Source organism: Petaurus breviceps, unplaced genomic scaffold (assembly GCF_028583685.1).
Source record: "Petaurus breviceps papuanus isolate PSGF00001 unplaced genomic scaffold, PetGlider_PUasm1.0 90333, whole genome shotgun sequence".
Lineage (NCBI taxonomy): Eukaryota > Metazoa > Chordata > Mammalia > Diprotodontia > Petauridae > Petaurus > Petaurus breviceps.
This window is the reverse complement of record NW_027187220.1, coordinates 194,744-204,655: the sequence shown is the minus strand read 5'-3', so window position 1 is coordinate 204,655 and position 9,912 is coordinate 194,744.

The following is a 9,912-nucleotide window of genomic DNA, read 5'->3' as shown; positions in this document are numbered from 1 at the left end:
GTGCCAAAAGATTTCCCAATGTATCCCAACCCCAGCCCTCACCTTGGTTTTTTCATTCAGCCCTTAAGGTTCCCTGGCCATGTGCCCCTTCTCTCCATGCCCCAATTTTGATATTTTCCCTGTTGATCCCAGTGGCCTTTAGGTGATAGAAGGAAAGTGTTAGATTTGCTATTGACAAGTTCTCCAGGAAGCTTTTGCTAAGCTGTTCCACAAGTTTTGAAAATAAATTAGTTTTTGCTTCAGAAAAGAGCTGTGTATTTGATTATTGTGTGAATACCAGTAGGTCCCAGGGCCCCCACCCATTGGGTAGCCAATTAGCAGCAGACTCTCTCCCGGTGAGGCCCTCTGGCCTGGGCTGCTCAGTGGTGCCCCTGATGGCCTACTGGAAGAAGGGAGAACATGTTGCTGCTGATGTCCCAGCAAGAGAAACAGGCAAGTGATTTCTCTCTAGGAGGTGTGTTAAGACCAGTTCTCCTTAAATGCCCTCATGGCCCCCCTTGGTCCCCTATTCAGCAGCCTCCTATGCTTCCCCCCTAACAAAAGCACTGCCCAGCACCCAGGCACCGTTATGGTGCCTTCACTGACAATGGTGACCCTTCGGCCTGAGACCCCCTCTCCTGTGCTGGCTCCCTCCCTCCAAGCCACATAGGAAGGGGTAGCCAGACACTTAGGATCAGAGGGTTCCTATTGGAAAAGGCCCTTGGCAGCCACTGAGGTTTCCTGCTTTGTGTTTGAATGGCCAGCACCCAGTGTGGGGCCTTGCACATAGGAGGTGCCCAAGAAAAGATGAAAATCAATCATTTAAAAATGTTCATTTAAAATTTCAAGCCCAATTACATGTTCACATCAACAATGTTTTATAAAAAGGAACTTTTCCAAAACAAAATTTCAGGAGAAGAAAAGCACTGTGTTTTACATGTGCTGGCTTTATGTCTGGCAGTATGGACAGCTTCTGCACCAGTCTTTTGGGATGTTGTCTGGAGTGGAGGTCTGGCCTTGTGAAGAGAGTGGGTGGAAAGGGAGCATTTGAAAAAAATCAATAACATCTGATTAGGAAAGTAGTTTGGATCTGTGGGCCAAACTTTCAGAACCACTGATCTTGGCCAATCCCCTCATTTTACAGAAAAGGAGACTGAGGCTCAGAGAGGTTGGGCAGGGTGGGGAGAAGTGAGCATTTCTTACTTGCTTACTTTGTGCCGGGTCCTTTGCTAAGGGCATTACAAAGAATTGGTCCTCAACACAACCCTTGGAGATTGGTACTGTTATCAGCCCCATATTATAGATAAGGAAACTGAGGCAGACAGGTGAAGGGACTTGCCCAGGGTCCCACAGCTATTAAGTTTCTGAGGCTAGATTTGAGCTCAGGACTTCCTGCTTCCAGGTCCAGTACAGATTCCAGGGCCAGGGTGATTCATGGTGGACAGGTAGGCTTCTCAGGCATCCCCCTCCCCATTTTGGAGGCCCTAGGCAGCAGTTAGGGTGACTGCCAGGTTAGAGAGGCAAAGACCAGGAGCCCCAGGGAGCCACCAGCAAGAGCAGAGAACAGTCCCTGGCCAGTTCTGGGTTCCAAATGCCCTCAGTCCCCAATAGGGGTTGGCACCACCCTCTGTTGGCAGTTTTCCCCCCTGGAGTGTCTGCTTAAGGCTAAGGGGGCAGTTAACACTTGCAAACTTGGTCAGATCCATCTCTGCCAGGTCTTCCTGAACTTGGCCTGGAGTGCCTGGGGAGGGAAAGGTCAAGACGTGACTGGGCCCTTCAGAAAGTAGCATCAGGATGGCTGAGTGACACAGGGAACGAACCAGTAGCCAGTCCTTGGTGTGGCATTCAAGGCCCTCATCACTCCTGCTCCAAGTCCTGACTCCTGAGTGACTTGGGCTGCTTCTCTACTCAGGACCCACTGGGCCAATGTTCAGGCCACAACATCAGGTGGCAGGAAAGGCTTCCTTCCAGTGGGGACCTGGCATTTTGCCTGGTTGCTGGGTGTCTGCACACTATAGCCAAGCCAATAACCCAGCCATTCCTGGGGAGGCCCCATTTGTCATGGATCATCAGCCTTCTGGCTGAATGGCTCCTATGGGCAGAAGGATAAGGCTGGATCTGGTAGAGCTGAAGCATCTTTTGATTGGGAGGTCCAGTGGTAAGCGCACCCCCTCTCTATCCCGATTGCCAGTCATTCAAGGATAGGGGAGGTCAAGGCTCAGAATCCCTGGGTGTGCATGCCCATTTCCTCTGTCTGATCAGACCTGCAAGCAGCCAGGTCCTGAGCACTGGGTTTGGAGGCCCTTTTCCCCCAGGCGCCTGTTTCATCATCTGTCCAATGAAGGGGTTGGGCCAACCCTCTGTGATTCCTATTGTACAAGAACAGAAATCCAAGGCCATTTGAGATCTTGGGGGAGTGGGGTAGCAGTCTTCCTGGCTGAGGCTGAGACAGCATGTTGAGGGCTGGAGGAATCAGCCGGGATACTACTCCTTCAACAGGGCCCCTGGAGTGCCAGGAGCTTAGAGAAACTAGGGAAGCCTCCCCCTCCCCCCCAAAGCAGGCCCCAGAGATCTGAGGGGGTTCTGCAGAGAGTTCTGGGAGCAGGCTCAGGGCTCAGCCCAGCAAACCAAGGGAGACTAACTGGCAGGTCATGGGGCTTCTGGCCCAGTCTGCTCACCCTCTCCCTGACTCATTTACTTGTCTTAGGGTTTCGGCCCCTCCTAAGTCTTGGAGTCACTTTGAGCCTCATTAGGTGGCCCAGAGACAAGCACCCTGCCACCTAATGAGGCCCAAAGTGACTCCAAGGACGGGAGCAGATAACCTGAAAGCCCCTCCCTTCTTCCTCACCTAGTCTCTGGGAAGTGGCTGATGCTGTGGGAGGGAGGCCCCAGAGCTTCCAACCTATTGCCTGGTAACAGCCTTCCCATTGCCTCGATGAGTCTGTGTTCTTGTGGTGAGCTAGCTCTTCATGTAGAAGCCTCCTGGCCAGCATCTCCTCATTCACCTCTCCTTCATTGCTCCTCGGCATCTCTGAGATCACATGCTCCCAATAGAGCATCCCTCAAAATAAAGTTTCCCAAGGTGGTTCCCAGGCCCCCTGGACTTCAGCCTTTGGTCAGAGGAGAGCCTCTCCACCCACCCTGCCCCCGATTTCTGGGGTTGAAGGCTTAGATTCCTGCTGACTCCTATGCCTTTGGTCTGTTACTTGGACATCCCTGGCCCCTGGCTTCCCCACCCCCATCTCTTCTCTCTGGTCTTAGTCTGCACAAGGCGCTAGGGATGGATTCCCTTAGAGTGGGTGAGGGGCTTCCTGGGGAGGAAACCCCTCTCTGCCAGTGCTGAGTGCCAACTACCTTGGAGACTTGCCAAGGCTTTTCCCCAGGGTTACTTAAGCCACTCCGTATCAGAGAGGCAGAATTTGAACCCAGGCTTCACTAGGGCCAATAGGGGTTAAGTGACTTGCCCAAGGTCACACAAAACCACTATGTCTCAGAGGTTCTGACTTCACCTGCTTCTCATGTTTGTTATATTGCGTTTCAAAAAGCTTTTTAAAGCGACAATCAACAAAAAGAAATGGCCCAGTTGGTTTGGAAAACGTACATCTTCCCTGCCCCTCTTTCCTTCCCAAACGGGGCATGGCTGTCATGATTATTCAGCTAGGAGGAGTCCTCCCCTTCCCCACACCCATACACAGAGGTTGTAATGGGGATTTGATTTAGAAGAAGCTGAGAGAGACCCAAGGCATCGAGGTGAGAGGTTTGCCCAGGGCCATGAACAAAATACAAATCCAGGGAATTGTAGCTTTAGAGCTGAAGATGTCACTTCATCCAATTCCTTCATTTTACTGAAGGGGAAACTGAGACACTGAATAATTTCCCCTAAGTCACCCGGAGCTGGGAACTGTACCCAGGGTCTCTAGCTCCCAGTTTGTTCAGGCAGTGATTTTGCCACTAGTTGAACTCTTTTAATCCAAAAATTCAAAATAAAATCCAGGCAGAAATCCTAAAGGAATGTATCCTCCCAAATTAATCTCTGTGATCCAGTTATATTTATACCAGAGATGCAAGGATGGACCAACATTAAGAAAACAATGAACAGAAGTAATGATATATTTTAAAAAAACCAGTAACATCTCAGACCACGGATCTTATGCACAGATGAAGAAAGGCTTTGACAAGCTATTTCCATTTATGATTTAAAAAATGGTAAAACAAAACAGAGACATAGAAGAAGCCTTAAAAAAAAGCCCAACATGATTAAAACACACGTCCAAAACTCGAAGTGGGCATCACGTGCAATGTGTTCCAATAAATACAAGAGTAAAATAAGGGTACCCCCTTTCTCCACCATTGTATGACATAGTTCTAGAAAAGCTATTGAGAACAACGAAACAAGAGAAACAAAGGCATAAAGATACGCAGAGAGGAGATGCGACTATTCCCATTTGCTGACAATGTGGTGGTTTATGTAGGGTTAGGGTTAGGGCACCTCACCTAATTATCCAAAAAACGAATCTGGACAATTAATAGCTTTGGTAAAGTAAATTACAAAGTAACTTTCCAGCCCCAAATCAATAACATTTCTGGACAGCAATAACCAGACCCCAGGAGAAATAGTAGAAGTCCAATGGGAGATAAGTGAAAGTGCATAAAATGCCTGGGAATCAATCTACCCAGACACGCTGAAGACGTGGAGAGATGTTATAAGAATGTTATGAAAAGATGGAACAAATGCCTTCACTACCTAGATGCACATTTGGTACTCCTGGCTTGGCTGTACCAATAGAATTAAAATGTACGATACACCCTTAGTGATTTTATAGATTGAATGCTCTCTTCTGCTGACAAGGGGATTCTTTACACGACTAGACAGAATAAGAATAAACTTAATTTGGAGGATGAAAAGGTTTTCAGTTTCCAGGGAAATTATGGGAAAAAATAGGAATGAAGTAGGAATAGCACTTCCAGACCTGAAATAATAAATCCAAAGGATTCCATGCTGGTTAAAAACCTAGATAATTTGACAAGCAGAGCAGACTGGACGAGGACAGATTAGAAATGGGTGAACCTCATCAGTCTAGTGTTTGATAGACTCGAGAACATAACTACTTTGAGATGGCTTCCCTATTTGACAAGATTTTCTAGGAAAACTAGAAAGAGATTTGGCAAAGGTCTGGCTTAGAACTAAATCTTACACCACGCACTACTGTTGCATTAGGGTCAAAATTGACGCGTGGCCTATTAAAAAAAAACACATCATAACAAAATCACAAGAGACACATATTAGGTGCTTTTCGAAATTATGACAAGTGGAGAAATTTTTATTCAAACGAGCAATAGAGCTGATCACAAAAGATAAAACAGAGAATTTTGATTACAGAAGTTCCAGAATTAGATTACAGAGTTCCAGAAATGCTTACACACTAACAAAATCCATGCAACTAGGATAAGAAGGAAAGTAGTCAATTAGAAAAAAAAGATATCAAAAATCTCCATTAAGGATCTGATATCTAATTCACATATGGAACAAATACATAAGATCAAAAGCCATTCCCCAATGTCTATGTGGTGAAAGGACATGAACAAATAGCTCCCAAAACAATTATAAACTATTAACTGTCACATGAAAGATTATTTTGAAGTATTAATAAAGAGAAATACAAATCAAAATAACTCTGAAGTTCTATCCCCTCCCCCCTCCCCCAACAAATCAGCAAAGATGAGAGGAGATGGGAATAGTCAATGTTGGAAGGGCTGTAGAAAGAGAGGGACATTGCTTCATAGTTGGTGGAATTACTCTATGAAAGTGATGATCAGAAGGTCCGTGATGAAAAAGAAAGGTCCCACATACACCAAAATATTCAGCACAACAATTTACGGTAGTAGCAAAAGCCTGGAAACAAAGAACATGCCCATCACTTGGGGAATGATGATGACCACAAAAATAGGGAGGAAACTTCTGTAACATGAGGCAAAGTGAATGACACAGAACCAAGACCGCATGACAACAATGTAAATGGAATGAGCAAAAACAACAATGTAACCACCATGTGATCACAATGATCAAGCTTGGCACCAGAAGAAAGAGATGAGAAAGCAGCACCTTCTCCCTGTTTGGCAGGTGGGGGACTATGGGTATGGAGCACTGCCTACACTGTTGGACTTTGTGTAGTGGTTAGTGGTTGTATTTCTCTTGAAGTGTGGTTTCCCCTCTTCCTTTGTTATTCTTTATTCTAAGATGGGAGAGGGGGTACAGATAAATTGGGAAATGAAGGGAGGGGACATGAAAACAAACGAGATCAAACTAAGAAGAGTGTGTGATTCAGCCAGCCTGTTCTATTTGCTCATTCTCCCCCTCCCCCCATTGCTCTGTCTGTCACCTCCATGCCTTTACCCCATGCCAGGAATGCCCCGCCCCCTCACTTTCACCAATCAGAGCCAGTCATTGGCTTCTTTCCAGGCTCTCTGCTCCTGGTCCAGCTCTTGGCCCCTTCCCCTCTGAGATGCTCTTCCACATACTCTGTGTGTGGCCTGTATGGAGCACTATGGAGGCAGATTGTCCTTCCCCTCTCTCCTCTCCCCCATTAGACTATAAGCTCCTTGAGGGCAGGGGCTATGCTTTTGCCTTTCTTTGTAATCCCAGCCCTTAGCACAGTTTCTGGCACAGAGGGGGCCCTTCATCTGTGTTTGGCGACTGACTGAATCCCCATATCCCATGCCTAGTGCTGATGTCCTCTGATTTTCACCAGAAGGGGCAGCTCTCCCTCCCTGAATTCAGGCATCTGTCCTATCCCCATTGGTGAACAGATTTTGCAGTAGGCACCTGCCATTTGGGGAAGCAAAGCAGATTGCCGCCCAAACTCCCATATCCATAAAGACAGAGTTCTGGTTCCTTACCCCCACAGGCCAAAGGACAAACTCCCAAGTCACTTCCAAATAGAGTTTGAGTATAGCGCCAGCAGAGCTGGCCCCTCCCTCCTGTAGGTGCCATCAGGGAAGGTGGAGTCCCTGTGGCCTTGAAGCCTTCTGCTCACACCCTCGAGGGCATGCTTGTCTACTCCCCCATCCTCCTCTTACTCAGCTGCTCCAAGATGCTGCCTTGTGTTTTGCCTCATCAGTATTGGCTGCCAAGACCCCAACCTAGATTTTCGTTTGGAGGAGAGAGTATTCTCTTGGCTAAAACCACATTTCTCCTCCTGGGGGCTTTGACTTCCACCCTGGGCCAGCAGAGCCAGGCCAGGGGTGGGAGGAAGGGTGTTCTCAGGGAGAAAAATCAATGCTCTGGGGTGGACAGTAGTCTCAGTGCCAGAGAGCCAGAGTGTCCTGAGAGCAGCGAGGGGAAGCTTGGGCTTTTCTCCCTGTTCTCCACAGTTCTTGTACAGCTACTTAGGGAGATGAATGGAATGGAGCTTGGATTCACTTGTGAGTGCTCGCTGGAGAGAGAGGTAGTGGTCACTAGGGACCCAGCTGGCCCAGGCATGTTTCCTGGAGAACAGGGAACTTTCCTGGGGTCTGGAGGGCACATGGCAAGTGTCCCAGCCAACGAGGAATCACAGGAGAAGAGATTGGCTAGGGTGAGGCCAGATCATTGGGGCCAAAAAGGGCCTTGGAACAACTTGGCAGGCAGTAGCTTTGGAATGACAGACAGTTCTGGAGCCAGGGAGATGGTAACATAGGATGTCCCCCCTTTTGGGGAGCTCCCCCCTTTTTGCCTGGGGGCCGCTGCGCTGTAGAATGCCTCACATAATTGGGAGCAGCCAAGATGCCAACTGCCCCTGGAGCCTTTCCCTACTCTGCCAGTCTGTAAGCCAGCCCTCCCTGGACCAAGCAGCTGCTTTTCTCTGTTTGCACTTTCTTGACTTTGCTGGGCAGGAGCTGGGGAATGTCTTCTTTCCCTCCTGCACTGGTCTCTGTTGGCTTTTTCTCGGGGGTCCTTGCAGGGGTGTGGGCTAATCAAGAGAGGCACATGCAGACCCTGGACCAGAACATCATGGTAGATAGGGCCTTGGGCTCATACACCAAGCTGGAGCTGAAAGGGACTCCAGTGGCTGCTAAGTCCAACACCCTCATTTTACAGAGGGGGAAACTGAGGCCCAGGGAGATGGCATAGCCTGTTCAAAGTCACATGGTAATGAGTGTGAGGGGGGATGGGAAGCCAGGTCCTTCCCCATATCACACTGCTAGTTTTTACCTTCCTTTGCAGTCTTAGCCCTCAGCACAGTGCCTGGTAGGTGTGTGCTGAAGGTATGTCAAAGGACCCTGAACCAGTCAAGTCCTGGTCCTGCCCTGGCCCAATATCAGAAGCCGAGGGCAGGAAAGCTTATGATTGGTGGTAATCTCTCATTCCAGGAAGATAAGGTGCCCTTCTGGCTGGCCACTGGTGTGCTTCTGCCTTTCCCATCCCTGCTGTACTCGGTAGGAGTACGGGGGGCAAGACGCCCATGACCAGGCTGGGGCTGGGCTGGGACTGGTTTCCCCTTGTTCTGGCCTCTTTGTCCTCTTCCCCTCTTCATCTTCATCTCCATTATGCTTTTCGATGTTGTAAGTGGAGAGAGGGATCCTGGCTGGAAGGAATCCATTCGTCCTTTCCCCAAAGGCAGCCAAGGGAAGAACCCATCTGGGAAAGAGCAGGGACTACAGAGTCCCCTCTTTTCCTTCCCCCAACATGTCAAGAGAGGGTTGGCCCCACAGGACCACAGAATTTTCACTGAGGCCAAGGCAGGGGTGGGACTTGCTTAAAGTCACACAAGTGGTAATCAACATTTAAACCCAGGCTTTCTGCCTCCAAGGCTACTGGGAAATCTGGGTACAGATGTATTTAGAATGTATTCTAAAGGAGTCCCCTGGGCCCTAGCTGCCACAGTCAAAGGCCCACTGACTGCCTCACACTGTCCATGCCACCATCCTGAGGGATACTTGGAGACAAGTGGTACCAATCATGTCCCAGGCAAGGGAAAACTGTCCCTGCTCACAACTAGAGGCTTAGGTATCCTCTTGCCCACCTGGCACCATAGGCAGGCCACCTCGGCCTAAGGATTTCCTTGGATGATGAGGCCAGGGCAAGGTTTCTAGCTTAGTTAAAAGCTCTCCCCCAGCCTCTTCTATCTGTCTAGAAGGGCTTGGACTGCTCCCCCTGGTGGTCACCTGATCGGTAGCCAGTGGGAATTTCATTCTTTTTCACCCAAACTTCTCCGAATATCAGAGCCAGAAGAAAATGAAGCATCCTCAGACCAGACCAGTCCCCTCAGGTTGTGGCTTGGGAAACTGAGAGCTCAAGAGGGAAATGACAAGGTCACATATCTAGTCAAGAGGAGAGCCTCCCTCTAACTGGAAGGGGCCTTAGCCCAGGGAGCTAAGGATGGGGCTGTGGGAAACTGGACAGGTAGGGTGGGGGTGCAAAGGGCATCTGTGACCCCTCCACTGAAAAATAATATCTATTGATGGAGGTAGATACCCAACATCACCACGTGGCTGCCCCATTTTTGGTAGGGGAACAAGGGAGGTCTGAGGACAGGATGGCATGAAGGGGGGCAAATTGATAGGGGGAGGGGGAGGTACAAGGCTGGAGTAGCCTGTATAGTGAGAAGATAAATGGGGGGATGGGCTGCCTGTTGGCTGGGGGTGGTTTATGGGGCCACCATGAAGGGAAGGCTAGGGCTGGGGAAGCTCTGGGATGTGGGAGTGCACCAGCCTGGGTCTGAGGTCAGAGGGGAAGGTATGGAGTGCTCCCTTGTTCTCTAGTCCCCAAACAGACTCTTTGGGGTAGGGTCTGATGATAGTGGGACCAGGGGCTGGAAAGATTTCTGGGCTCTTCCCTGACCTCTAATCTTGGCGGGGGGTCTCAAAACACCTCAAACAAACACAACCTTAGTGGTTCCAGACAGTCGTGTGTGTGTGTGTGTGTGTGTGTGTGTGTGTGTGTGTGTGTGTGTG